At 44.1% G+C, this 17,981-nt stretch overlaps 1 long non-coding RNA gene across 2 annotated transcripts; it reads left to right on the forward strand.

Annotated features, from left to right (window-relative positions):
* The first annotated feature begins 10,742 nt into the window (after nucleotides 1-10,742).
* LOC128078751 (uncharacterized) lies at nucleotides 10,743-17,665 on the forward strand. 2 transcript variants are annotated; one of them, XR_008205789.1, is made up of 4 exons: nucleotides 10,743-11,349; nucleotides 13,361-13,510; nucleotides 13,965-16,132; nucleotides 16,717-17,665. It is a non-coding gene; the product is annotated as an uncharacterized LOC128078751 (long non-coding RNA). The 2 variants fall into 2 exon arrangements; XR_008205788.1 differs by having other exon boundaries at nucleotides 13,361-16,132.
* Nucleotides 17,666-17,981: the final 316 nt, after the last annotated feature.

The raw sequence follows: 17,981 nt of genomic DNA on the forward strand, positions 1-17,981 counted from the left end.
AATGGTTTTCCAGGTCTTAAGCTGGCCAGACAGCTATTAAAGTCAATGGGAGTTTAGCCTCTGAAAGAAATGGAGCATCAGTTCTTCTGCCAGGTGAAATATATCATTCAACAAAAACTAAACCCTTATTCAGAGAATCTAACAAGCTAATGTAAACAAGGGCATAAAGCTTCTCGAATCCTGCTGAGCTGTTTTTGCAGAAGTAATGTCTTTTACAGCACTAAAGCAAGTTCCATGGGAAAGCAAGCTGGGAAGTGCATGTGGGCAGCTGCCTCCTCTGGGAGGTAGGGCTGGGGCTGCCCCGGCCTGGGTAGCCTTAATCATGCTGTGTTGGAAAGCATTACCTGGCCAGAAATACACAGTGGGTGAATTTGCAAACACATCCGTGACAAATATCCTCAAATATCCTTAAAAGTGACTAGAATTGTAAAGATTGTAAATTCCTTGGCTGTGACCAGGTGCAAATTTCCAGCAGATTAATTCTCACTACCCTATCTTAGTGTGTCCTACAGTAGAAATTTTGAATTAGATGCAGTTTTATCTTCTGCAGAAAATCTCAGAATAATTTTGATTTTCCAGAAAAGTAGAAATAGTTTGATAATGACACTGGTGAGGAAAAGTGGGACAACAGTTTCGTTTTTATCATGAAAAATATTTATTTTGTCATTTCTTTGAAAAATAAAAACAAAAAACAAAAACAAAGATAGTATCTAACTTCATCTTTTTAAAGACTTTTGGGCTCTTGTTTGTCTGCATGTCCTCCTCCCCTCCTGTGCTCCCAAAACGGGGATGGCTGGCCCAGCAAGGAAAACTGGTGTTCTGAAGTGAGAATGGTTTATTAGATCCACTTGTAGAGGTGTCCTCTCATTGCTGTCTCTCACTGAGTGGAATCTCTGGATCTTCTCTGTGGCCTGTGCTGCTCCCATGTGTTGCTGAACCCACCAGCAGCCTGTAAACGACAGCGGCTGCTATGCTTGGGATTCCTTCTATGCAGAACATACCACAGTACATTCATCCTCCTCACTCATCCTTTTCCTGTGGTTTTTGTGTTTTCTTTTGCCACACTGCCCACAGTGTGATAGGGAAAGACCATCCTGCTGCTCTCCAGGTGCTGGGGCCAGGCCTGGGGCAGGGCAGCCTGAGGGAAAGGAGGGCAGCGAGGGCCTTAGGGTGAATGTGCCCCTTCAGCTCGTGTCTCCTTGCTGGCAGGGTGATTCACATCAGTGATCAACCACAGGCTTACAGAGCTTCACAGAATGTTTGCTTTTTAAGAGGAATAGAAGGCTGAATGAAAAGCTGAGTCAGGATTTAAAGAAGTATACATGTGCTCCTCTTTATCGCCTATGGATTTGTCAAAAAGCGAATTTCTCAAGCACAGAGGTTTCTGTTTCTGTTCCTCTCCAGGAAAAGCCTAATTCACTGTACCAGAAAGTTGTTCACTTGAAAGGCTGCTGATGTTCTCACGCTGCCATTCATTATTAGAGATGGGCTGGTTTCTTGCTATTTATATTTGATTTTTATTTGGAAACAGTAAGAGGAAAAATGTGCCCACTGTGAACATTTGGTTCACACAGATCTGCATATTATTTCAGCTGGAAAAGTGCATTATGAATTCACTGTGGCTCTCCCAGATGAAAACCGGCACTGGTGTGTGTGCCCCATGAATCAGGAGCTGGCATCCTTTCTGCAGGAAGCACCACATCGAGTTGCTGGGCATATTGTGTTTGTTTGCTGATTTTTTACTGACTGCAATAGGAGCGGCCACCCGGTGTGCTGGGCAGCCTCAACAAGGTTTTGAGACGTGTGAAACAGATTTGCTTCTTCCCTGAATGAAATCAAACAAAGCAGTGATCACATAACCACACTTTTGTAAAAGCTTGTAAGTGGTGTTTAGAGATGGGCACCATGAAGAGATCAGTGCTGTTAGCCAGCTCTGCACCCTGTCCAGCTCCAGCACCACAGCTTTCTGCTCTCTCATCTGGGTCTCTCTGCCTGTCTCTGGTGCTGGTTTCTCTTCTTAGGACTGTGCTCTGCCTTGTTCCTGGTGGCACACTGCAGGTGGCTGTGGCAGTACAGAAGGGTGGTCTGTGCCATGGGAATGGTGCAGGGTTTCTGTAGCCCCCAGTTTTTGCAGTGGCACCGCAAGCAGCAGCAGTTTGGCTGGGCTGGGATGCAGGCACAAGGTGATGTGGCATTGCTTTGAGGTCCCACTGTGCTGTTTTTGTGAGGACTCAGAAGGATCATGCTTGCTTGAGCCTGGATCAGAGATCTGCTTGCTTCTCTCAGGAGCATGGAGGGGTTTTATGTGGGTGAAAGAAAAAGGGGTCACAGCCTCCACAGTTCTCCCTCAGCTGCTGGAGAAGGAAGAGGGAAAACAAGAATGAAAAGAAGCCCAGTAACTAACTACCCTTCTGCTTTCTCTCTTGTGTAAAAAGCTTAACTTGATGTCTGCTGTGTTCTCCACCTCCACTGTCCACTGCACCCCAGTAAGTGGAAGGGCTACAGTGGGTGTGCAGAAGGAGCCCACAGGGCATTCCCTGGGCTATGAGGACAGAGGAGCCTGTGACTCTAGAGGAGGTGAGGGATGGAAGAAGGGGCGAGGAGCTGGTGTGGGGAGAGGGGGAGGAACCAAGAGGGGAGATCAATGGCTGGTGGCTGCCTGCAGGTGGGTGGTGGGCAGGGGACACCTGCAGCTCTGAAGGACTCGTTGTGCCCTTGCTGTTGGGCAGCTGGCCCCAAAGGTTTGTTTCTGCTCCTGCCAAAGGGCAGACATGGTTGAGTTGAGACACCTGGTGCAGGTACCAGCGTATCAGAGGAAAACTGAAGGCAGTGCAAAAAATTGCCTAAGTATTTCCATATGTTTCCAGTAGGTTTTGCAGGCCATTCTGAGTATTACACTTATGGATGTGGTTATGCTGTTCCCAGACATCAACCTAACTGGAGCAGCAAGAGCTGAAATGCCTGCAAGGCTCCAGCTGCCTTCTGACCACAGTGTGGGTGGTGAGTGGGCACCATCCTTCCTTCCTGAGAACCTCCCTGTGCCCCACATCCGCTGAGAAGTCCTGTGAGGGTTTGGTTTTGGGCCTCAGCCCTTGCTTCTCCTTTTGGGGTCTGATGCGTGGGGCATGTGTTGATCTGAGTATTATCAGATGGATATTTTGGGTATGGATGTTTTCCGTAGTTCCTTGTGAAGTCTGGGTCTGTATCAGTAGAACTACCTGAGTGGGGAGAGTAATAATGACTTTAATCTTTCCTGCTACTGATGAGAGGGCAGAGAACTGGGTCACAGCTGTAGCTTGTGAAGAATGACCAGGTAGTTACAGAGAGACTCTGGGAATAATAAGCAGCATGGATTTGTCACCCAGCCTCAGAGCAGGGCACTTGGAAAATGCTGCAAAACGAACATCTGGGAGTTCATACATGTAGTGAAAGATTTCCTGACCTTAGCTAGCCTTACATACTCACCACACCTCTTCGTGTAAAAGCCATCACGGCAGCACTCTGCCCGTGCCGGGAGGTCTGTTTGTCCCCTGCTAATGCTCTGCAAGAACGCACTCTCTGTTTGCTGCTAGATTGCATTCTCTTGGGTCCCTACCACCGAAGGAAAACAAATCTGTTTACAAGAAACAAACAGCTCTGCGTAAACTTTGCACTACAGCTAGGAGCTGCCAAGTGCATGTTCTTCCAGCACAGAAACGCATACTTCCCCACCATAAAGGGCTCAGTACAGCTCCAGGGGTGTGTGGCTATGAGATCATGTCGCTCGGGACCAGGAAGCACCAAACTGTGCCCTGTGTCTTACAAATACAGATGTGTGATGATTATCTCATGATAACCAACAGAATTCCTGCTGTATTTGTGCTTCTAACAGTGCCGTGGGAAGAAGTGGCTGTGATGTGTTCCTGAACTCCAGCAATGTGTGGAACCAGGAATTCAGATAATTTCCAATTGGGATGATAGATAGTAATGCTTAAACCACTAACATCACCAACTAAGGTTGCAAGAGATTAGATAAGAATACCCTTATTGTCAACCACATTCCTTCTATTACCAGATGATTACTGTTCTTTCTATGTGTTTCTCCGTTATATATGTTCATTGTCTCTAGTCTAGGAAGGCTGCAGCTGCAGCAGAAGTGGAAGCACATGAGAAAATGACTCACCTCCCAGGGGCTAGACATGGATTTTCAACCCAGCAAAGCACAGGAAAAATGACATGAAGGTGGAGCTACTCGAGGAAAAAAATGTCATGGCAAATAACTGCTTCGACTGTGGTCTATTCTTCAACAGACTTGTAGGCTGTGAAGTAAGTGAGGAAAATGTGCTTATTGTTTCATTATAAAAGATCAAGTATACTAAACACCTTAAACAGCAAATGATCTAAAGGTTACTGCGGTTAGAGTTGATCCGTGCTCTGTTCTGCAGAAAGTTTTAAGAGGTTGTTAGAGAATAGCTTTTCCCTTATGCTTCTTATAAATTCCTATGCTCTCTCCAGTGAGATGGAAGAAATCCCATGCAGACCTACCAGCACTTCTTGCAGTGCCAGCACGGGAATTGCAGTGTCCTGCAGGAAGGACCTCTGCCAAATGGTTTTGCACTGTTTGTGGCCATGTGTGACACAGGTCCTGGCTACATGAAAGCATTTTTCCACAGCAGTTTGAGTAGCATTTGGGTGGTATATCCAAACTCATCTGAAGCAAAGCTTGCTTCAAGGATCACTTCAATCTGTCTCAAGTATTTTTAGGCTTCCAAAAAGTCCCCAGTGTGGCACTGGTATGTGGTAGGGCCTCTGAAGCATCCCTACGCCCTCATAGTTTTAGACTGTGCTTGGGAAATCTCAGCTAAGGGCCCCTGCAGCCAGCAGGTGGGCTGCTTCTGCCTTTTGTTTGCAGAGCCCCGAGGCAGGAAGGAGGCAATGGCAGTGGTTTTAGTCTCCAGCCACCTTGCAGGCCCTGTCCTACAGGAGCTCTGCAGCTTCTCCCTGTGGAAATCTCACACAGAAAACCCTGTGTACCTACACAGTTCAGAAGTAATGCAAAATCTCTGCCCACTTCCCAGAAATCTGGCTGTGTGTGTCTGCATGCCTGTGCGTGCCAAGTTCCAGCTCAAAGTGAGTTTTTGCACCTAACTTACAGCCCCCTGAAATAACTTTATGGTGGAAGCAGTGACATAACTTTCAAGCAATGTAAACACGCTGCTATCGTGCGAGCGGTCTGTGATGCTTTTACAAGGTGTGTGTGCACCAGGAGGTGTCCCCAGGGTGCCTGGCAAGACCCTGCTGGACAGGGACTGGGTGGCTGTGGGACAGAAGGGCTGAAGGGGAGAAAGCAAAACGGTTGGACTAGATGAGCTTAGAGGCCTTTTCCAACCTTAATGATTCTGTGATTCTATGAAAACCGTTCTGTAGAGCTGTTATTGAGAAGCTTCAGATAAGCTCAAGTCAGAGCTCTTACCTGCCAAAGACTGCCTTTAGCAAAGGGAGAGGGGAGAATGCCCTGTTCAGTGCATGGACCTCAGGCTTCAGAGCACAGCAATCGCAGCATTCTTGCTGCCAGGGCTACAAAATGTTCCTGGACTGGCTCAGGTCTGCGTAGGGGAACCTGAGAACCGTTTAAGCAGCCAGGTACTGCTGGAGCAGCCCCAGGTACCACAGATTTTAACTAAAATGTAAATGGCCTGTTGCAATCTTGACTTATTACTATAAAGAGGAGAAAATGTTTCATTAACATATAATTCCTAAATGTAGTTAAAGTTGTAGTTAAAGATGGGTTATTGACAAGAAGGGGTGCTTTTTGGCTAATTGGTTGCTAATTGATATATAGATGGCATTCAGCAACCAATTTGCATTGCAGAATTTGTAAGGATGAGGTGCTATTTCAAAGCTGAAATGCCTTTGAGCATTGAGTAATTCTGAAATTATCCAAGAATATATGTGCCTTTTTAAAAGCATTTTGTTGTTCCCGTTGCACTTATCACTGGCGTGTTGGAAGGCAAGCTATTTCACAATGTTTTTTTAGTTACTCAATGCTCTGATTGATGTGGAAACGCTGAACCAGACATCAACATGGGCAAAAGGACAGCTCTGGTTATATCTACACTTCTGCACTGTATCGCTACACAAACTGTTGACACCACAAACACACACAAACATATTAGAAGTCCAGTGGAGTGATACATCTGCAACAAACATCTAATCTATTACCAAACATGTGAACAAAGGAATTAAAAAGTGTATTTGTGGAGATTCTCAAGAAAGAGGTGTCTCAAAACAGCAAGAGCCATCGTAACAAGTCCAAACCCTAGAATCATAGGACGGTGTGAGTTGGAAGGGTCCTCAAAGCCCGTCCATCCCCAACCCCCATCAGCCCGGGCTACAGAGGGCCCCATCCAGCCTGGCATTAGGTACTCCAGGGATGGGGCACCCACAGCTCTCTGGGCAGCTGTGACAGTGCCTCAATTTCCTCTGAGTAAAGAACTGCCTAAGTGTGGTCCATCCATCAAATCCATTTCTCTCCAGCTTAGAGACAAGGATGTTGTGTCAGATACTGTCAAATGTGTTGCACGTGTCCAGGTGGGTATGTAATCTGCAGGGTGAGAGGAGGAAATGAGCCCAGTTTTGAAATGTGAATCAAACTGTGTATTTCAAAGCTTAACTGAGTCTCGAAGGCCATCCTGCAAGGCTTCTTTGGCATTCTTCTCAACTGCTGCTTTGTCTTTAAGATCAGATATGCAACCTGTGGTATGGCTGGGTGGGAAACAGACAGCAGCAGCCCCCACAGTGTTCTGGCCTTGGGCATCACCATTTAATTTCTATAGTATTTTAATATTAAAGACAAGGAGCACCTGTAAACTTTGTTTGAAAGTTTCACATTAACCGAGACTGGAGTACTGTCTGAATCCAATTTATTATTTTCTACTTGCTACTGTTAATTAGAATGGCAGGGTATAAAATTGCCTGAGTAGATTCATGAATAATGTATTACTTTTTATTAATTCAATTTTTTTTTTCAAACTGAAATTTGCAAATTGAATGCAAACAGCTAATTAAAGGTGCTAGTGCCAGCCAGAACTCGATGGCGTTCTCAACATACCTGCTTTTGCCCTAAGTGCAGGACTGAGATTTGAGTAAGGATGTTGATCCTGCCTTAAGATGCTCAGTGTTGAGGTTATTAATCCTGTGCTCCAGCACTTCTCCATGTGGTGCTTGTGCTGCTGGGGCTGTGCAGAATGTGGGTAGGGACTGGCTGCCCTATGCTGTCCTCACAGCATGTACTGGGCACTTGACCCCAAGCAGAGACTTAGAAAGCCAGGAATAGAATCACAGAATCATTAAGGTTGGAAAAATAACGCTGAGATCATCTAGTCCTACCCTCCACCTACCGCCAGTATAGCCCACTAAACCACATCCTTTGGTGCTGCATCTATGTGTTTCTTGAACACCTCCAGGGACAGTGACCCCACCACGTGCCTGGGCAGCCCATGTCAGTGCCCTAATGCTTTTGGAGAAGAAGTTTTTCCTAAAACCAACTGTGAACCTCCCGTGGCACAACCTGAGGCCATTCTCTCTTGTCCTACCACTGTTACCTGGGATGATAGGCAGACTCCCACCTCACCACAACCTCCTTTCAGACAGTTTGTGGAGAGCATATGTTTCTTGGGGAGCCAGGAACAGTACACGGGTGAAAGCAACTGCCTCCAAGTGGTAAGAAACAAAAGTGAGTGCTATATATATTGTTTTTTGTGGGTTTTTTTTTTTCCACCTAAAACCACATGTATTTTAGTGAACATCTAGAGAGCTCACTGCTATAGAAGAACTCAAACTCTTGTCACAACGTTGTCTGGACCAGGTTTTTGCACGTAGTTGGCACAAACTCTGTGCTTAAGAACAGTTGTACTTGAAACAAGCCTTGCATCTTTTATTACAGATCTTAGGACTTGTTTACTTAAGTCTCACCAGATGGGGAATTCAAAATACTGTGCACGTGTATTGACTGCGCACGTGTTACTACGTTTGCTCCTTTAACTCCATTTCCCTTATGGCTTCACTGCCTACAGTTCTGTTAGCAGTTCATGGTGTTTTTTTCAGCATAATGCAGTACGTTTGGTCATCATTTTCTAAATTTATTCTAAAATAGAAATCTACTAAGTGTCAACATGCAGAGCCATATGTACATATGTGTTGTATTTATACAAGATACACAGTATGTTCTGGTATGTTCTGTGCTATTTCCTTCTCAGCTCCTTTAGCAGGTGAGAAATACAAGGGGAGTAAAAGAGACACCAGGGTTTTTCACACAGGTCCACCTTGCCACCCTCAGAACCAGTAAGACTTGACTATTACAGCTCATTATTATGGGCCGTGACCTCCCTCCTTTGGTGCTGCACTGGCTTCTACTTTGCTCATCCCCTGGTCTTCCTGACCAGTATCTCCATCCCTGTTGTTTCACTGTCTCCTTTGCATCCCTCATGAAGACTCTCGCTTACAGGAGTCTTGCAGTCTGCCACTATCAGCAATGCAAAACTTCAACCTGAAAACTGAAAGAACCAGAAATAACAAAGCAGTTCTAGACAGGGGATCCTTAACTTCTCTCATAGCATGCAGACAGGTGGTTGTGGTCGCTTTGTTTGGTTGCCCACCTCCTTGCTGGCAGTGGCTGCTGTTCTTCCCAAACACAAGATTTTAGCACCAAAGAAGCTGTGCTTGTCTTGCTGGCACACGTGTATCAGAGTCCTAAAGATCAGCTCTCTGTGACAGGGAATTTGCAGTTCTCTTCCTTAGCACTCTTTTGGCAGCATAATAGGTAATAACAGTAGAGATAGATATCAAAGTCTGGCTTTATCATTTCTCATAAGGCTAGAATGAAAATAATGAGGAATAATTTTATTTCTCAATATGTGAATAGGGAATATTTTATAATACCGTGTGATTAATTTACTTGAAGAAAATGAAGTAGATTAGTTTAACATATGTACTACTTCTTTCCCCAGATGGTCATTTAACCAGATAGATATGCAAACCAACAATTAGAGCATCATTTCCACTGTTTATAGTAATGTTTTCCTGTGCACTGAAACTTGGCCTAGTTAGCCAAAGGCTGGTTTGTGCAACAACTGAGCACACAGAACAAAGCTTTTAGCAGTGTCATGGAATGATAAAGCACCATCAGTGAAAACTTGGCCTCCTCTAGCCAAAAGGAATTTTGTCAAAAGCATTTTGATTTGGACTGAAATTTCTAACAAACTGGTGTCGGTCACTTCCATGATCTTCTCTTACTGGCTTTTAAACGGTGTCCAGAGGATGATGTTAAAATGTTGTTCTGTGATTTGCTCTGACTTGGTTCTCAAGTGGCGTTCCCCTAAATGATCTTGTAAAGTCTTTGCTATTACTTAATTCTTTAGTTTTCTCAACTATTAACATGTGAGTGGGTTAATTACGATGTCTTGTGCTTTTGCTCTCAATAGTTTAGGGGCAAAATGTTATTTGGACGCAAGATGACCCTTTCTTGGCTTCAAGGTGCCAATGGAAACGTTCTCCCTTCTGCTGCTATTGTTTTGGTGACGCTGTCCTGGCTACAGAAGCCCATCCTCCCTGCATTACCCGAGGGGCAGCTTGCATGCAGCGAGGCCGCAGTGCCTGATCCAGTCCCACTGGATTGGTGCCAGGCTGCTGCAATGCTCGTGATGTTCCACAGCTCAGCCGAGCTTTCTGTAGGCAAAGGCCCGCATAGGAATTCACATTGTCAGAGGGAAGTTTATTTTCCTGTAAAGCCTGAATGCACTTTATTGGCAACAGATGGGGCCTCAGCTCGTCAGAGGCACTCTTGGCATTGACTGAACTTCCATGGTCACGTTGTGGCTGTTGAAAAGTTTTCAGAGAAGCTGCTCGATGTTTCCTCAGTAGCTGTTTTGAATTCTGTGGTAAATAATGAGCAGAGGTCTGCTGTGCTGCCATTTTTTTTCATGAGGTTTTAAATGGTTTTTGTGCTAAGATGAATTTTAATAATTTCTGCAGTATGCCATTAGTTAAAATGAAGCAGAAAAAAAACAGTTATTGAACTAGACTGCTGTGATTGGAATCTATAGCTGATATATTAAAGCCCTGCTGTCATGTTTAATAATTGACTCAACCCACTGGCAATTCTGGAAAAGAAAATGAGCATTAATAATAAGTTAACTGATCATTATTTCTTTTTACCCCTTACTATTAGAACAATATCCTGTACTAAATCAAGTAAAAAATACAATAATTCTATGTCGTGCATACTCTGTGCTTTTCTACCTCTTCTATTCCCAACACTACTTCCACGCAATTACTTCTCTTATCCTTGGTGTGCATAGGCATGAAGGGAGCCTTTATGGGATGCAAATATTATTTAAAACATCTTTGTTTTCACCTGAATCGAGGAGAAATGATCTACATTCAGACAGGCAGTACTTGAAAGCACTTTCTGTGCTCTCATTGTCTTCTAATTCCCCAGGCTGCTTTGGCAAAAAGATGGTGAGAACAGAAACACCCTAGTGAAGTGGTAGGTATATTGCAACATATGAGCCTCTCTTATGAAGCTCCCAGCAATTGGATTGATAAGCTTTGGCTAAATACCACCTCCAGTTGCACTTCAGCTGGAGCTCCCTCAAAAGAGCCATTTTAGTTTGTAACTTATATTCTCCATCTCTGCAATCTGTAACAAACTCATCTTGCGGTCCTTGCAAAAAAAGAAAAAAAAATGCCATTTTTGCCCTGAACTTACTAATACTTTTGAGAATCTGAGATAGGATGGAAATATTGCCCTAATTCAGAGTATTATCTCCTGCTGATGGCTCCCCAGCCCGTGCCTAGAGTGAGAAATGCTGGCAGCTGGGGAGAGCTGCCCTCTGCAATACAGAGCCCACCCAGAGCCTGTAGTGAGCCAGATTCCTCGGTACATTTACCTCTTCTGTTTGGTTTGCCCTTTATTCCAGGAGAAGACAAAACTGCTCAAACAGAATCCTGGGCTTAGTGATGTCAATGAGAGCTTATCAAACACTGGGTGATGCCCACAGCTGATGGTTTGCCCGCAGCAGATTGGTCTTTTTATCGTTATTCATAATTAAGATGCTGAATTTACAGATACACCTGTTTGAGGAATGGCTGAGCCTCAAAGCCATACTTGTTTGCGTCCTACAAAAGGTGATGTGTGTTTGGGTAACAGTGGTCACTGGGCACAATTTGCCTTCATTATTTCTTGGTCTTCTCCCCCAGCCCCAGCTGTGTCTGGTGAGAGGTGTGGGCTGGCACTGGCTTTCCATGGTGTTTTCTCAGACGTACTGCTGCAATCCTTGCTCAGACTGATGACTTTGAGTGTGGTAAATGGTGGGTATAGAGGTGTTGTAAACAGAACTTTCTGTATGACAGGGCAATTTTTCTAGAGGTTTACTTTTAAAAAGCTATTTATGGTGTGCAACTAAAAATACTATGGTTTCTAGAGTTTGAGTATGAGAACTGCTTGAAAAGTATTGCCTCCCATTTTATTAGAGTGGCCTATAGCATCAGCAGCAGGTGTTGGTGGTATGGCAGTGGAAGTTTAACTTCCCACCAGTTTTCCATTGCATTTTCTTGCTGACACAATGGTGTTTGATAGGGAACTGCAGGTGAAGCAAAAGAGTGGAATTGAAATGGCACCCACTGACTTCATCAATGCTTGCTGAACATTTATGGAGACCAAACAGTGGATATGAGTACAGCGAGGCAGTGGGCTGTGTTTTGGTGGTGGCGACAGTGCCACTGGTGCATGTTGTTACAAGCACAGTATACAGGCTCTTCTTCATTGCTGGCAAAAATGCAAAGCTAACAGTGGTGACTATATTGAAAAATAGTGTTTTGTATCTAGGAAAACCCACTGAAAATCTCTTGGTTATTGTTAATAGTCTCACATGGGATGCTCTGAGCCATGGGCACAGACCTCCTGCTTCCTGGGAGATGGCTTTGGCCATGCCGTGCTGGTGGAGCTGTCAGACTCAGTCTCTCACCATTCCAGGTCCTGAGAACCTTTCCCTACTGCTTCTGGGTCTCCTGTGCAGGGCCATGCTGGGGCAGCTATGCAGAAACGCAGTGCAGGGTTTGCAGCTTGAGGACGGACAAGCTGAGCATGCTCCCAGAGCCACAGCCCCTGCTCTGCTGCTATCAGCAAAGGGAGCGAGTTCATCAGTTCTCTGAAGGGCATTGAGCTGCAGCTCTGTTTCAGATTTTCCCAAGGAAATCTCTCTTCATGAGAGGCTGCCCTGGGGTCAGCTTCCTGTTAGCACAAGGGCAACAGGAAAATGTCTTCCAGCGCTCACCTTCCATGCCTGTGATAAATGGAGTGATGAAATCCAAGGAAAGCCCCTGTGGAAGTCATTGTCCCGCAGTTTGAGAAAGGAAGGACAAAAGAACTCCCTGAACTTACTAATTGGTTGTAGGGCTGACAGAAGAGCGTGTGGATGGATGTGGGGGATGTGCAGGGATGTGAAAAAGGTATCAAGGTATTTTTAGAAGGACCAGAATTAATGTTACTTTTCTGTACAACTCCCCTTATAGTGAAGCTTGCTATATTAATATCCCTAACAGTTTGAAACAAGTAATTGACTCAGTGCACTGGAGGATATTTACTCGCTAAAGTTTCTTTAGATAAAGCCCCCTGATACTATGTTATCTGACACTTCTTGCTTTTCTATATTCAACAGGATCCAAAGTACAAGCCTTTACTCTGGGAACCATTGCCAAAGAGATGATTATTCATTAATGGGGGATAAGGAAAAATTGGCTTAGAAAAATCTCACATCTCTGGGGGAGTCTCTGTGTTAATTTTCTGTCAAACTCCTCTTGGTATTCTGTGTAAGCATTACTCCAAATTAATAATGCAAAATAACTAGAAAGTTGCAGAAACCCCAAGGAGAACATTGCATTTTTTTTAGCCGAAATGAGTTTAATTAATATTGTTTGATGCATCCATTTGCCCCTGAAATCTGCTGAACTATTTCTGGCACAGGTACCTGAATAATTGCTTCACTGTGCACTTTATATAAAAAATATAAAGGACATTTTATCTCTCAATTAGAATTGGTGGAATAGTAATTCCAAATAGGGTGTATGATTAATTGTCACTATCATTACTGAGTATGTTTCTTATGAATAAATACCTTCATTAATAAATCACTTTTATAGAATATAAATACATTTTTGGGAGATACTTCCACCACTCACTGAAGTAATTGTTCTTGAATATATCTACTCCTTAAGCCAGCTGTATTCTATTAAGAAAGATACGAACCATAGTTCAGGGAAAGACTGTATATTTTTGAAGCCTGCAGGGAATATTTCTCTCATATCAGAATTGTTTCTATAGATATAATCTTTGACCTGGAAGCCCTGTGTTCTGAGCATAATCTGTGAAGCAACAGGGCCCTGGAGACAACCACATGTGTGTTTGAAGCCCAGCGCTGCAGGGAGATGAGGGGTGCTGACACCAGGTTTTGAATGAGCTGAGTGGTTTAAAGTAAGTGTTCTGATCTGCAGAGCTGTATTAAAGTGCCTTCAAGTGTAGCAGAATTTGAACACATCCCTTTCTGAGTGGTAATCTTGGGAACCTGAGCTATGCAGAAACACAGAAGGGCTGCTGTTGTGGTTCTTGCCTATCCCTAAATTTCATCTTGCTCTTATATTCATATTCATAGTGGAACCGTACAAATTAATGACTGTTTAGCAATAAGGATTGAAAGCAATGCCTCCTCATAGCTCGAGTCTTGGAAGAATGATGAGAAGACTCATTTTAGAAGGATACTGACAGCATCTGTCAAAGCACAGACACACACTGTAGCCTTTTCCCACAGTTAAGCAGGTTCACATTTGAACATTTATCATGGTCTCTAAATTTTTCACTTGCTTCTCAGAAGACGGATCCAATCTAATTTTGATATTTTTATACAGTAGCAATCCTCTTTTCATTTCAGGAATCTGCTCTTTTTATTCCTGTGACCAATTGTTCATCGACTCCTTGTTGACAAATGCCAGTTACTGTAGTTGGTGGGAGGAATTCAAGGAAACTATGGATTACAGCTTGTCTCTTGTTGGCTCTTCACTCTGCAGTCCATCTGGTAGACAAAATTCCTCAGTGTAGTGCGCCGAGGGATAAGAATGCCTTTGTCCTGGGCAGCACCACAGCCACTTCAAGGCACACACATGGCGTGTGGGGCTCCCTGCTCTGAGCTGCTGCAGACACCACAGGAGAGAAGGGCTGAAGACCATTTGTGGAACAAAAGCATTTGCCTGCACTGTAATCTGAATTCAGTTTAATTGGGTAACTTGGTTGGAGGTGATTGAAAAGAAGTAATAGTGCTCCTAAAGATACTAAGCCTCTTGTCCTGTACTGGGGACATACCCTTGACTATCAGGAATGCAACAAGCTGAGCTTCATCCCCAGGCATGTTTCTATATCTTTTGCCTGTTTTCCCACTACTGGAAAAAACCTGCGAAGGCCTTCTAATTGTTGTTACAAACACAACAGCAACAGCTCCCTTGTGCACTGGTAAAACGTGTTGATGCCACCTGTTTCACTGGGAGTTTCTTGGAATGAACCTTGCCCTCCAGTTTGTCTTCACAAATCTAATTGATAGAAAAAGTCTGGTTGTGGACTGTTATTTTATTTTTTAAGGATGGTCAGGGTCTCTAAAGAAATCCTCTTGTGCTGCCTTGCAAAAACAGGACAGCACTGCTGTGAGAAGGGACACAAGCAGGAGCTCCTGTCGCCCTGCAGCAATGTGCTCTAAAGGGCACAAGATCGTGTGGCTGTAGGAGAAAACTAAAGGAATTAAAAATAAAAAAAAGTCCCAAACCACCCTTGTCTACTAATGCCTGTCTTGGGCTCTCTGATGGCTACATGGGGTGTTAGCTTCATGGACTTCCAACTTCGTACCACAGAATTAAAGTAGAGGCCTTGCAGGCATTTCATATAACTTTTATTTTTTTAATCATAAGGGTTTTTCTCTAATATATTTCTCATCCCCCAGGTACAATATATCTAATATAAAACTAAACAACAACATGCAGAAGTGCTCAAAGGTTGGTGCTGAATGCTGTCCTGTGTTCTGGCAGACCTTTTATGTCCCCCAACATGTTCAGGGCAGGCTGGTACACTTGTACACAATATGCTCTGAAAAATTGTCGTGCTGTGCTTTTGGCACATGTAATAATAACACTGTGCATTATTTGCTAGTGTATTTTTTACATAATTATGTTCTGTGTAGTATTTTGCTATATCCTATTTGAATTATTTTCATCATTCAATACACATACTGAGGAAATTCTCTTTACGGTTGTCTTAAAATTTAGAGAGGTTTTGCTCTTTCTAGTGGATCCTACCATAGTATTAAATATGAGAGACACGATTCCCACCAGTACGTCAATGTTACCAAGCAATGAGAAGATCATTTGCACTGTTTTTTTAAAGAAGAGACTATATTGCATCTGTCTCTCAGAAATATCAAATACCATTTCGTAAGTAGACATTATTTCTAATTATGTGTTCATCTTGGGTCATTGTTTTTTTTTGTGACCTTTATTTGAATTGACACATCAGTGAAAAGAGCAGCCAACCACTGAAGAAAGAGTGGATAATTCTCTCTGCCTGCCTGCTTCGGTGAGGATATGTTTACCATATGCCTCATGAGGGATTTGAAATATGTGATTATTAATTAATGTTTTTGGTTCTTTTCCTCTCAAGTTTTTATAAATGAAAATAGAAGTGCTTCTCCCAGGTTTACCAAATTAGAATCAGAACTTCAGCTCTGAATGCTGGGAGAAAGAAAACCCCATTCTGTCATCGCTGAAGGTGTGATTGCTATGCGAAGAGCCCTGTAATCCAGGAACAACTTGTGAATGTGGGAGAGGAAACGACCACTCAGCCATGCATGCTGTACTTATATGACATTTCTTCAAGATGTGAAAGATAGTAAGAAGAACTATCTGCTGAATAAAAAGAAATAAATTGAAAACAAAGCTCGTACGTTGTATGGAATGCAGTGAAGCTGCAAGCCCACCCTTTTCAAGGAGTGGGGAGGATTAGGAGGCACCACTTCTACAGCACCCAACCTGTTCTGCATGCTGTGATTTAAATATTCTGGTAAGAGAAAGGGGAAAAAAAAATCTGCAGGATATTGTGGGTTAGGCTGTCCCTGTTCTGATTACAATACTGTGGCTTAGACTTTTTGATGTCGATCTGCCTTCTCTTCATCCCTTGTCTGGAGGACTCACAGTGGGAGGGGGGATTTCAGACAAATGCTGTCCTTATGCTACAGTTCTCAGTGATTTTTGGGTAACGTCTAAAGGAGGACCTTGCTGACATTTTAACTTGATGAAAACCCTGAGATGAGTTTCCTAGGCAACAAGGAAATGGTTGTGCTGATTTCCACCCAATAAAGGCAAACCAGTTATTTAATGGATGACTAAAATGGAACAAATATTTTAAATTCTTAAATACCATTGAGAAGAAACTAATTATGTAAAGCAAAAAGGCAAATTAGCATAAAATTTAGAAAAGAAGATATTTACATTTGATATCAGAAACGTAGTCGCAGGCCAACATATAGGGCTGTGACTAAAAGCGATCACGAGTCAGCACTTCCGCTGCAGGGGAAGCTGCAGAACTTGAAATTCTGTTTTAGCACAATTAACAGATCTATTTTTTTTCTATTTCTGCGTTGGCAGGAAAGTACCAGAGACACTCAATTCATTTCATCTTGAAAACTGTGAAGGAAGAGGATAGTTTGTAGGTACCAGGAACGGGCTCTCATTGAAATACAGTCCCAGCGTTTCTCAGCTGAGAGTTTCCTGCTCACCCTGTGCAGTCTGTGGGAAGCAGGGCACAGGGGCAATGTAAAGTTGGGGCTCCAGATGCCAAGGCCTGCAGCTGCTTCTGCTCAGGGTCAACCCACAGCACACGGCTGCCTCAGGGCCCCCGGGGCCCCAGGAAGCCAGAGGTGCAAACGCGTCTGCATTGCACAAATTGGATTCTGGGCACACCGAGAAGCCTGTGGTCCTGAAGCTCTGCAGGTAAACTGGTGGGAAGACTGAGTTTGGACTGCAATTCATCCAAGGTTCATCAAACCAGGCACATTTTTACAAAGTGGATTGATTTTGACTGATAAACCATTTCTGGACTGACAAAGAAAAACAAGATAAAGAAATTGTTGGAGAGCTCTCAGCTGGGTCCTTGCCTGTGGTATTTGCTGAAAACAGAGGAGGCCAAAAGAGTTCAGATCACCAACACAGGGAATGTGTTGGCTGAAGAAAGAGACATCCATGGACTAAGATCAAGATGTTTCAACCAATCTCCAGAGGCCTGCTGGTGTCACCATTTGGGCCATGTACGCAGCTTCTTCATTCCTTCCAGAGCACAGCGCTGCACTGCCCCATGCCCACATCATGGCAGCAGTGTCTGCCCTGCGCTCACAACATGACAACAGCTGTTGCTCCATGCCCACGACATGATAATAATGTTTGCTGTGCACCCACGACATGGCAGCAGGGGCTGCCCCAAGCCCTCAAACATGGCAGCTGCAGTTTCCCTGTGCCCACAGCATGGCAGCTGAGGTTTCGTTGTGCCCACAACATGGCGGCAGTGGCTGCCCCACACCCACAACATGGCGGCAGTGGCTGCCCCACACCCACTGCAGGGAAGCAGCCCAGTATGATTTTTGCCTGTGGAAAGCAGGTCTGTAGCATGGCTATTTGTGTCTCCATGCCATGTTCCAGCTTACAAAATGGTGGCAGTAGCTGCTCCTGGCTCAAGCTGACTGCTGATGAGCTCATCAGGAACACTCGAAGACAGCCATGTGTCAACACAGCCATCACAGAAGCTCTCTCCTGCCGCAGATAACAGGTGGGATGACTGCATTTCTACAAGGCCTGAATGCACCTGGGCTCGCAGCTCATTTTGAGGCATGGCACTGACTGCTGAGTGCTCCTGAACA

This window comes from Tympanuchus pallidicinctus, unplaced genomic scaffold (assembly GCF_026119805.1).
Source record: "Tympanuchus pallidicinctus isolate F22 unplaced genomic scaffold, pur_lepc_1.0 scaffold17, whole genome shotgun sequence".
In the NCBI taxonomy this organism is placed as follows: Eukaryota; Metazoa; Chordata; class Aves; order Galliformes; family Phasianidae; genus Tympanuchus; species Tympanuchus pallidicinctus.